This window comes from Rhinoderma darwinii, chromosome 13, assembly GCF_050947455.1.
Source record: "Rhinoderma darwinii isolate aRhiDar2 chromosome 13, aRhiDar2.hap1, whole genome shotgun sequence".
In the NCBI taxonomy this organism is placed as follows: Eukaryota; Metazoa; Chordata; class Amphibia; order Anura; family Rhinodermatidae; genus Rhinoderma; species Rhinoderma darwinii.
The window spans coordinates 27,302,723-27,312,904 of NC_134699.1; the positions used below are offsets into that span (position 1 = coordinate 27,302,723).

General features: G+C 45.3%; 1 protein-coding gene across 2 annotated transcripts in view; it reads right to left on the reverse strand.

Moving 5' to 3' along the window:
- The window catches only part of LOC142666318 (signal transducer and activator of transcription 5B), a 128,336-nt gene extending 119,216 nt beyond the window's left edge, over positions 1-9,120 (reverse strand). The window contains exon 1 of one of the 2 annotated variants that reach the window (XM_075846314.1): positions 8,749-9,120. The gene's annotated coding sequence lies outside the window, so the exon portion shown is untranslated. The remainder of the gene's footprint in view (positions 1-8,748) is intronic. The other variant, XM_075846313.1, reaches the window with a different exon arrangement.
- Positions 9,121-10,182: the final 1,062 nt, after the last annotated feature.

Here is a 10,182-nt window from a genome sequence, read left to right on the forward strand (position 1 = left end):
CAGTGTACCTGCAATGTTCTCTCTGTGGTACCATGCAGTTTGCTTAACTGGTTGCCGACACAGGACGAGAACGCTTGTCCTGAGCGGTGGGTACTTCGCGCATTAGGACGAGCATTCCTGTAATGCACAGCCACAGCCCCGCTCTAACGTCTTCTCTCCGCCGTTAACCCCTTGAATGCCGTGATAAAAGCTGATCGCGGCGTTCAAGGAGGGGGGGACTGCACTTTGATCATGTCACAGAAAATAACCGACGCGATCAAAGCCCATAACTTGTATGGCCAGACAGCCCAGGGTCCATTGAAGGACCCCAGGGCTGTCTGACCATATTTTCTGTTAGGGCATACTGAGGTATGCCCTAACAACTGCCTGTGTACAATCAGTACACAGGCTAATGTACTGGCATATAGATGTATGCCAGTACCTTACAGTTAAAAAAAAATAATCAAAATGAAAAATCCCTTTATGGGATTAAAAAAAAAAAAAAAAAAAAAAAGGTTAAATGAATGTAAAAAAAATAAAAATGGAATGATAAATATAGTAAAAAAAATAAACATTTTTTCATAATAAATACTTTTTCAAATATTAGTCCCAAAACATGAAATAGACATATTTGGTATGGCCACGACCGTAACAACCAAATAATTATTTATGATGATCAGTGTAAGATGTAAAAAAAATAATAATATTAAAACTGCAGCGGAACTGCTTTTTTCTGCATTTGCCAAAATAAAAATTGCTATAAATTAAACGATTATTTGTACAAAAAAAATGGTACCTACATAAAGTACAACTCGTCCTGCAAAAAAACAAAGTCTCATACAACTACGTCGTACAAAAAATAAAAAATAAAGTTATGAGCATCGGGATGCAAAGAGAGAAATATAAAAAAAGTTGTTCTGTCCACAAGGACAAAATTGTCCGTGTCCTTAAGGGGTTAAAGGAAGTCATCAATTCCATGATGTCATGCGTTGGAAATGTTTACAAATAAATGTCTTCCATTTTTGAAAGAATTCTGCCGATTACATCTCTGCCACCCTCTCCGTTTCCAGTCTATCCATCAAAATATATCTCTTCATTTGTACCAAAACCTCAGTCATGGATGGTATTTGTGGCGTAAGCCAATGTGTAAGTATACATCTCTTGGCCTCTAATAACAGGGCATGTAGTGCCAAAGGGCCATGGCAGGAATCTGACAAAGAGTGAAACAATAATGGCAACGGACCATTATCCAATGTTATTTCCCATGTGTCTTACTAACGATATGATGTCCTCCCAGTATGGTTTGTAAGTGGACAGGTCCACATGCCATGAAACAAGTCCGATTTCGGTAAATTACATCTAGGATATGCTATCAACCTATCCAAAGCGTCAGGATGTCGAGGTAAGTTGAATCCGAATATTGCTCTATGTATAAATTTGAAATGTGTTTCTCTCCACTGTTCGCAAATGACCGCCTGTTTGACTTTAGCCCAGCCCTATAGTATTTTAAGAGAGAGTTCCGAATCTGGGACATCTTTATTCCACTGTTTGAACATACCAGCTGAGGCAAATGTAGCTAGACTTTCTCTTATACTAAGGTATATGAGGGAGAGTGAGCTTTTTGTATTAGTTTGTACTAACGATCCAAGACATTCCCTATACACTCGGGTGTAATGTCCTGTAGCTTGGATCGCAAAAAGGAAAGCAATTGACAATATACCAGATGGTGGTGTGCAGGTATGTTCAAGGTGGTCATCATTCTGCAAAGGTCATATATCTCCTTTCAGACTCATGCATGAGTTGACGGACGGTAGTAATATCCAAGCGAAGCCATGTGCGAAAGTGAATGTGGTCTCTTCCCTGAGGAAACTCTGGGTGTCCCCAAAGATACATATATGCTTAGACATATAGAATGGTAAGTTGAGAGATGCTCGAACTAATTTCCATGTCATTATAGGGTCTCGAAATAATCCATTTTTAATGGAATTCGGCAGTCCAGTCATAGCGGTGTGTAGGAACGATGACAAGTGCCGGGGTCGTACTAATTGGAATAAAAACTAGACTGTTGTATCCAATCTATACAATGGCAGAAGAGGCACGCCATATTATAGCTACGTAGATCAGGTAAGTTAAGTCTCCCTAACGTTTTCGGAAACATCAACTTTCTGAACGATATTCTAGGACGTTTGTTAGACCATAAAAACGTCGAAAAAATAGAGTTTAACGTAAGAACCTCTTTATGTTTCAGCAACAGAGGAATGGTTTGCATAGGGTACAAAAGTTTGGGGAAACTCTTCATTTTAATCAAATGACATTTGCCTAGAAACGATAATGGTAGATGTTTCCATTTGTTTAATTCAGAGGAAATTTTATGGATCAGGGCAGGGTAATTAAGCGTCTAGAGGGATTCTGGAGTATGTCCAATTTGATCCCTAGAAATTGAATAGAGGACTTTGCAATTGTTACGGGAATATCCAATGCACACCATTTATCTGCGTGGGTGTGGTTTGATAAATCAAAGAGTTCACACTTATGAACATTGATCTTGAAGCCTGAAAGCAGTCCAAACGTTTTGATCAGATCAAAAACAAATGGAAGATCTCTTATTGGGTTAGACAGTCAGAAAAACACGTAATCATGTTTGGCATTCTGCCATATTTCCTTATTTACCGATGTAGGTTGGGTTTGGAAATGAGTATATGCCAATCTAAGACCCTTGCTGAAGGCTTGAACTTTTTTTTTTTTTTTAACAGTCTTTTTCAGATTGGATATATAGGATATCAGGTTCCCCCTCTAAACTGCTTTAGCGGTGTCCCAATATAATTGGGGATTCTCTATATGCGCCCCATTTGTTAGTTCATACTCTAGCCACCATCCACGCAGCTTTTCCCGAAAAGCTTCATCTGATGCTAAATTAGAAGGGAAGCACCATAAATAGTCTGAACCCCGAGGAACAGTATCATGTATATCCAGAACTACAGGACAGTGATCTGAAGAAATGACCATATTTTCAATTTCACATTGCCCTATCCTCGGCAGGAGAGAGTGTGTCACCAAATTATAATCTATCCTTGACCAAGATTGATGGGCATGAGAATAATGAGTGTACGCTCTTCCTTCCGGATTTAAAAGCCGCCAGGGGTCTAAAAGACCGGTCACAAAAAGGAAAATCAGATGAAGTGTCGTCTTATACAGATCCCGAGCCAAGTCTCCATTTACGTGTCTAAGTCCTATCTTCCCCCAGAAGTAACACAACATTGAGGTCTACGCCCAGGAGTTTATTTTGCTGAGGGTCAGCTCCTATAAGTGTACCAATCCCACGATAAAAGGATGACTGCTTTGTGTTCGGTCCATATATATTATAAATACTTAAATGGTCATTTGAACCAGCTAAGTGTAAATTAATCCAACGAGCCTCGGTGTCTGTAGTGACTTTTGTAACTGTGTAAGGTAGATTTTTATGTATTAAAATTAAGACTCCTGCCTTTGAGTCCTTGGCTCGGGAACCATATACCTGTCCCACCCACAGCCTCCTCATACGTACACAATCTTCTTCTACCAAATGTGTTTCCTGCAAAAGTGCAATATGTTTAAGATGTCTTAATACCATTATACGCTTATGTGGTGACTCGAGAAGCTAAGGCCCTGTTCACACGGAGTATTTTGACAAGCTTTTTGGAGTGGAAACCGCTCCACAAAACTCGTCAAAAACCGGATGAAAATGCCTCCCATGGATTTTACGGGAGGCGGGGGCGGTTTTCCCTCGCGAACTGTAAAACCGCCTCGTGAGAGAAAGAAGGGACATGCCCTATCTTCGCGCGTTTATGCCTCTGACCTCCAATAGACATCAATGGGAGGCAGAGAAAGCGTATTTCGGGGAGTTTTTTTCCCGTAGCACTCAATGGCCGCGGGCAAAAAACGCAGCGAAAATCGTGGCAAACGACGTGCAGGAAGGACAAAATCTGCCTCAAAATCCCAAACTGAATTTTGAGGCAGAATTTTCCTCCTGCAAAAAACTGAACGAGGCCTTAATATTCCATGAAACAACTCTCATAAAAGACAAAAGTATTATTGAGTGACGACTGATGATCCATTTGCAATCCCCCCATTCGTACCCAAAAACATCCCAACCCCATAGAACTGAGAAACATATACTTTACACAGCATGATGCAATCTCCACTTTCCTGGCAATCATGCTAAAGTGCCAGTGGACTTCTCTTAATTCCGACATGTAACAAGAGCGCAAAGCATACCGTGAAGCCTCCACGTTTGGAAGACATAATTCCATACCCATTCGCTCCTCCTAGGCTTAACGAATATTTAACAGTAGTATATCAAAGACAAAGTGTCAAACACAGTCCCATCATATAAGTAACTAAACGATCCACATTATAATATAGGGCTTAGATCTATGAGTCGACCCTCATTGGAAAAGATGACAACAAAGAACATTTCTCACACAACGGACCACCGAATGTCCAGTGACAATTTTGAACAACTTAATTAAGTATCAAATGATAAAGGATATACATCCACTATTCGTGGAAGGAGTAGGACTTCAGGTGCGGTGTCCATCAGCTGTAGAAGATAGCGGATAGTAGCTACATTGGCTGAGTATAAGCATAGCCGTTAGTTCGACCCAGTTGATAACTGTCACGTAGAGGATTGTGGAGCCTTTTGGCGACGTTGTTCCAAAGGAGCAGGAAAAGCTGATGAGGAAGGCAATAGAGAATCCAAGTCAACTATATCTTGAGAAGCAGATGCATCTCCTGGCTTCTTGGGGTGGAAGATGGCTGATGCTTCCTCAGGGGAGTGATAAACAACCGATGTGCCATCTTTGTGAAAGAGTCTCTGGGTATAGCAGCGCAAATTTAACATGGTTGTTGTAAAGTTCCGAGCAAATCAGAGAAAAAGCACGGTGTCTCTTGGTGACTTCAGCAGAAAAGTCTCCAAATATTAATATGCGATGGCCTTTGAAATCCAATCCGCCATTTTTATTTTTAAACTCTTTCAATATCGACATTTTGTCTGCGTAATCAAGGTACTTAGCAATAACTTGCCTCAGTCTGTCTTGTTGCGATTTGGCATCTCCCCGTTGGTCCGAAGAAGCTTGCTTCAGGTCTGGTCCGATTCTGTGTGCTCGCCCGACTTTGCATGAGTGACGTATACCCAAAGCAGCTGGCAAATCAATTTCACACAGATCTCTCGTCCTTGGACGGTACAAACTTAGGTAAGCCTATAATACGTAGATTACTACGACGTGAGCGGTTCTCTAGATCCTCAATACGACCCATAGTTTTTTTTATTTTCCTGCTGGGCATCGTGTATGGAGGAGCGTAAGTCATCGATATCGGAGTGCACGTGCGAGGTGTCAATGGCGTCTAGCCTTTCTTCGTGCTGCGCCACAGTAGCATGCAGTTGTGATAGCAATGTAGCTACCGTTTTAGAGGACTCCTGCAGGTCTGGTGAAATAAGGGAAGCTACGCTAGTTGCCAGCTTTTTATAATCAATGTGACCATCGGGTAAATCCTTACCCGTATTATCTTGACTGATCATGACTGAAGAGCCGCTGGGCGGGAAGGGATGCTCCACCATGTTAGGTTGTTGTTCGGCCAAGCGTTTTGTTTGGGTCCTTGATTTGCCCATGACAGATATAAATCTGTCCATAAACACCCACGGCAGTATGCAGGAGTCATAAGGTGTTTTGTACACCTTCGGTATCGGACAGAGAGATATGTGAGCGGAGGTTGGAGCTCTGTCTCTGCACGTCCTCACATGCCGGGGCCGGAACAGGAAGTGGTGTGTTTTTTTGTGTTTTTTTTATTTAACATTACTTTATTTTTTTTACTTTTTTATTTTTAAACTTTAATGTACTGGCATATATCTATATACTGATAGTACACAGGCAGTTGTTAGGACATACCTAAGTATGTCCTAACAACAGGAAATATGGTCATACAGCCCTGGGGTCCTTCAATGGATTCTGAGCTGTCTGCCCATATATGGTATGTCCTCAATCGAATCCCTGTGACGCATCCAAAGGGCATCCCCCCTTCTCATTTTCCCCTTGAAGGCTGCGGTCAGCTTTGATCGCAGTATTCAGGGGAATAGTGGCAGAGATGAGAGGTTTCTCTCATCTCCGCCGTTAGAGCAGGGCTGTGGCTGTGTAGTACAGCCATTGCTCCGCTCCAGAAAACAAGTGATGCGGCCGGCGCAGCACTAATGAGTGGCGGCGCAGGCACTGAAGACATCACATGGGGGTGTTTTGTACTGTGCCAACCATGTTCTGTCTTCAGTGTCACCAATCATTAGTGCAGCGCTGGTCGCATCACCTCAGACTGACCGCACGTGCACCTGTCAGGACTCAGGAGCGGGGCAATGGCTGGATCACACAGCCAAAGCCCCACTCTCATAAACTCATGTGTTACAATACTTAGCTGTGAGGCCGTACAGCTTAGTATTGAAATACATTAAATAATGGTATTGAACAGTTTCATCGTGCACGGTATCGAAACAGTATCGAAGTTTTGATGCATCGTGCGACCCTACTTCATAGTGAAGAATAGAAGCCACCAGATCAACAAGCAACCACATGACAGCACCCTGGCAACAGACTGGGCACCGAGACTTAGCCCAAGACACTCCAGCGTCATAATCCTACTACATGGCACACAGCAGAGACACCAATGCAATAGTACAATATATGATGATGATGATGATGGCAGCAGGAGGGAGACCGAGAATCACTAAGAACAAGCAAACATAAATAAACTCCCAGAGCAACACACATTACAGGCAATAATCTCCCAAATGATCGCGCGTACGAGCGATCCTCACAATCATTGCCCAGTGTAAACATGTCCAGCAATCGATCGCCAATTCACTCGTTTGTCGTTGATCACATCTTTTATGCGGATATAAAAGCCATTGTTTGTCATCAAAACATCCCTTGTGTAAACAGGCATCTGCTTGTCGCTTTTAATGGAAACTGTAGGGAGGAAAACGAACGAGCGCAGGAACAATCATATTTATGGGAAAAAACACGAAAGGGGGTTTTACACTCGCCAAGTATCGTTCATAGAATGCCCATTGACGATAATCGCCCTTTGTAAACAGGGCAGCGATCAGCAGATGAACGAGCAAACGCTCGTTCATCTGCTGATCGTATAGTTATAAAAAAGTAAAATATCATCATTGTCGGAAGCACATCTTCCTGTGTAAACAGGGAGAGGCGCTGCCGACATAAAGTATAGGGACGAGAGATCGGAGTAACGACCGCTCGTCCCCATCCATAGCTCCGTGTGACAGGAGCAAACGAGTGCCGATCAACGAGCTGTCTTGGTGAAAGGCGCTCGCTGCGCGTGCCAAAATTGACCGGTGTAATAGGGCCTTAACGCCAACTGACTTGCTATATCATCGATCTGCAATTTGCCTATCCGTGTAAAAGGTCCCTTAAACATACCCACATGTGGACGCAGTGTGGCCAATTATTGCACGATCTCAAGCGGTACAATAAACAAACACTTGGCATGATACAAGCTGGCCACAGATGAGGTTTCTGTAAGCGAATCCCAAGTATACGATGACTTGCAGATCGTCCTACAAACTATGGCATCTGAAGAAACAGTGCAACACATTAAGCGTGCCAACCTTTACACACTCCTAGTGTGGCAACCATTACGCAAACACCCTCCTAGCATGGCAAACCTTGCGAAAATACACCCTCCTAGCATGGCAACCTTTGCGAAAACATGCCCCTAGCGGGCCAACCCTTGCGCAAACACACACACGCACCACTAGCGGGGCAACCCTTGCGCAAACACACGCATGCACACACCCCTAGCGTGGCAACCCTTACGCAAACACACACACACCTGGCGTGGGAACCCTTACACACACACTCTTGCAGCCCGTACACCCCCACACTTGGCGTGGCAGCCCGTACACCCCCCCACACTTGGCGTGGCAGCCCGTACACCCCCCCACACTTGGCGTGGCAGCCCGTACACCCCCCCACACTTGGCGTGGCAGCCCGTACACCCCCCCACACTTGGCGTGGCAGCCCGTACACCCCCCCACACTTGGCGTGGCAGCCCGTACACCCCCCCCACACTTGGCGTGGCAGCCCGTACACCCCCCCCACACTTGGCGTGGCAGCCCGTACACCCCCCCCACACTTGGCGTGGCAGCCCGTACACCCCCCACCCACTTGGCGCGGCAGCCCGTACACCCCCCCCCCCCCACTTGGCGTGGCAGCCCGTACACCCCCCCACTTGGAGTGGCAGCCCGTACACCCCCCCCCCACACTTGGAGTGGCAGCCCGTACACCCCCCCCCCCCACTTGGAGTGGCAGCCCGTACACCCCCCCCCCCCCCACTTGGCGTGGCAGCCCGTACACACACGCACCCGAGTTGGAAGCCCGTACACGCACACACACACACACATGGCGTGGCAGCCCATACACACACACACCCACCCACTTAGGGTGGCATCCCTTACACACACTTGGCGTGGCAGCCCTTACATACACACGCTTATTAAGTGTGACAGCTTTAACTTACAGGCTAACACTTAGCACAAAAACCCTTACAGACACACAGTGTGAGTAACAGCAGCCACCCCTCCCCTGCACACTGACAGTCCCGCTCGATGTGACAGCCGTGTGGCTCTCCAGTTTGAGCCTCCTGTGAGCGACCACCCTGCACACGGAGACTTACCAGCGCACACCAATTGACAGCACCCCACTCCCCAGACCCGCAGCTTCTTACCTCAGGGAGACTCAGCCACAACCTCTCCCCCTAGGGAGGTATTTGGTCTCTGCTTCCCCCAGGGGAGTAGGAGAACGGGAGGTTTTGTCTCCTTGTTTTTCCTCCTCCGCCTGCTGCACATTTAATCCGCGGGTTGCTGTTATGTCTGCATTAGCTGAGGTAGTATATGTGATATAGAGCCTACTCGGCTCGTCCCAGCTTCTGCTGGAGACCTTCAGCCCGCTCAGCAGCGCCACCTGCCTGGGGTAACGCGTTATCCGTCACTCAGCACCACGCCCCCATCCGTCAGCCGTAGCCCCCGGCTGCGCGCGCATTCAACTCTGCCAGTCAGCGCTGCGCGCGCATTGTATTTACATTCTAGCGACATCCACTCCTGTAATGTCCTCGGTGTAGCTCTATTTTCTACTCTACTTTCTAGCTCACTGTAACTACTGCGGCCATTATTAAGACGTTAAAGTAATTTTATAAATGCGATGTAGCTCCGACAAAATGGCTATTCCTGTGGACTCATGAACTATGTACCACCTAGAGCTCTAGTTTTAGAAAAGTCAACTGTAAAGCCTCTTCTTTAAATCTCAGCTGAGGATTGAAAACTTTATTGATAACAACTACATAACAGTATACAAGGTCGCTTTACTGCAGTGATAATTAGAACTGTTCTCACATTTTCCAGTACCATTCAGTTCTGTGTTTACAGCGAAGAGCACGGCTAGGTTTGCGAAGCAATGTCACGTGTTGTGTTTTAGCCAATCAAGCGCTGAATAAGCCCCTCTTTTTCCTATTGCTAGTAACTGCTGACAGCTCCTGCTAGGACTGCTCCTATTGGAGAAAGTTTTCCAGAACAGCCAATCAGAACTGAGCTTGAAGGAGGCGGACTAAGTTGAGTGACCATGAACTTTTCAGCTGGCTGTGGCTGCCTTGTGTGTGTGTGTAGCAGCTGTTTAGATGGGCAGCGGGTTTGCAGTTTGTCTGGTGGTTGATGTAACAATTTTGTTAAAAAAACCATTAAGGGGGTTTCCGGTTTTATGTCAATAAAGGTTATTCAATGTAGAATGCCAACATGTGGAACTTTCTACTGTACTTTGAGCATCTATGCCTCACTATTTTCAAAATCTGTTTACTGTCAGTGAATGAGAATATTCCGGTTTACATTCAATTACTGTAAACCTGTCCTGATCATGTCCAACTGACACAGGTATACACAAGGTCGGACTAGCTATTCCCTACTAAGGAAAAAGTCGCAAACCACCTGACGACTGTTAGGGTATGTTCACACGCAGTAGCAAAATACGTCTGAAATTACGGAGCTGTTTTCGCTTGAAAACAGCTCCCGATTTCAGCCGTTTTTTAACAACTTGCGTTTTTGGCGGCGTATTTTACAGACGTAATTGGAGCTGTTTTTCAATGGAGTCAATGAAAAACGGCTCCAAAAAC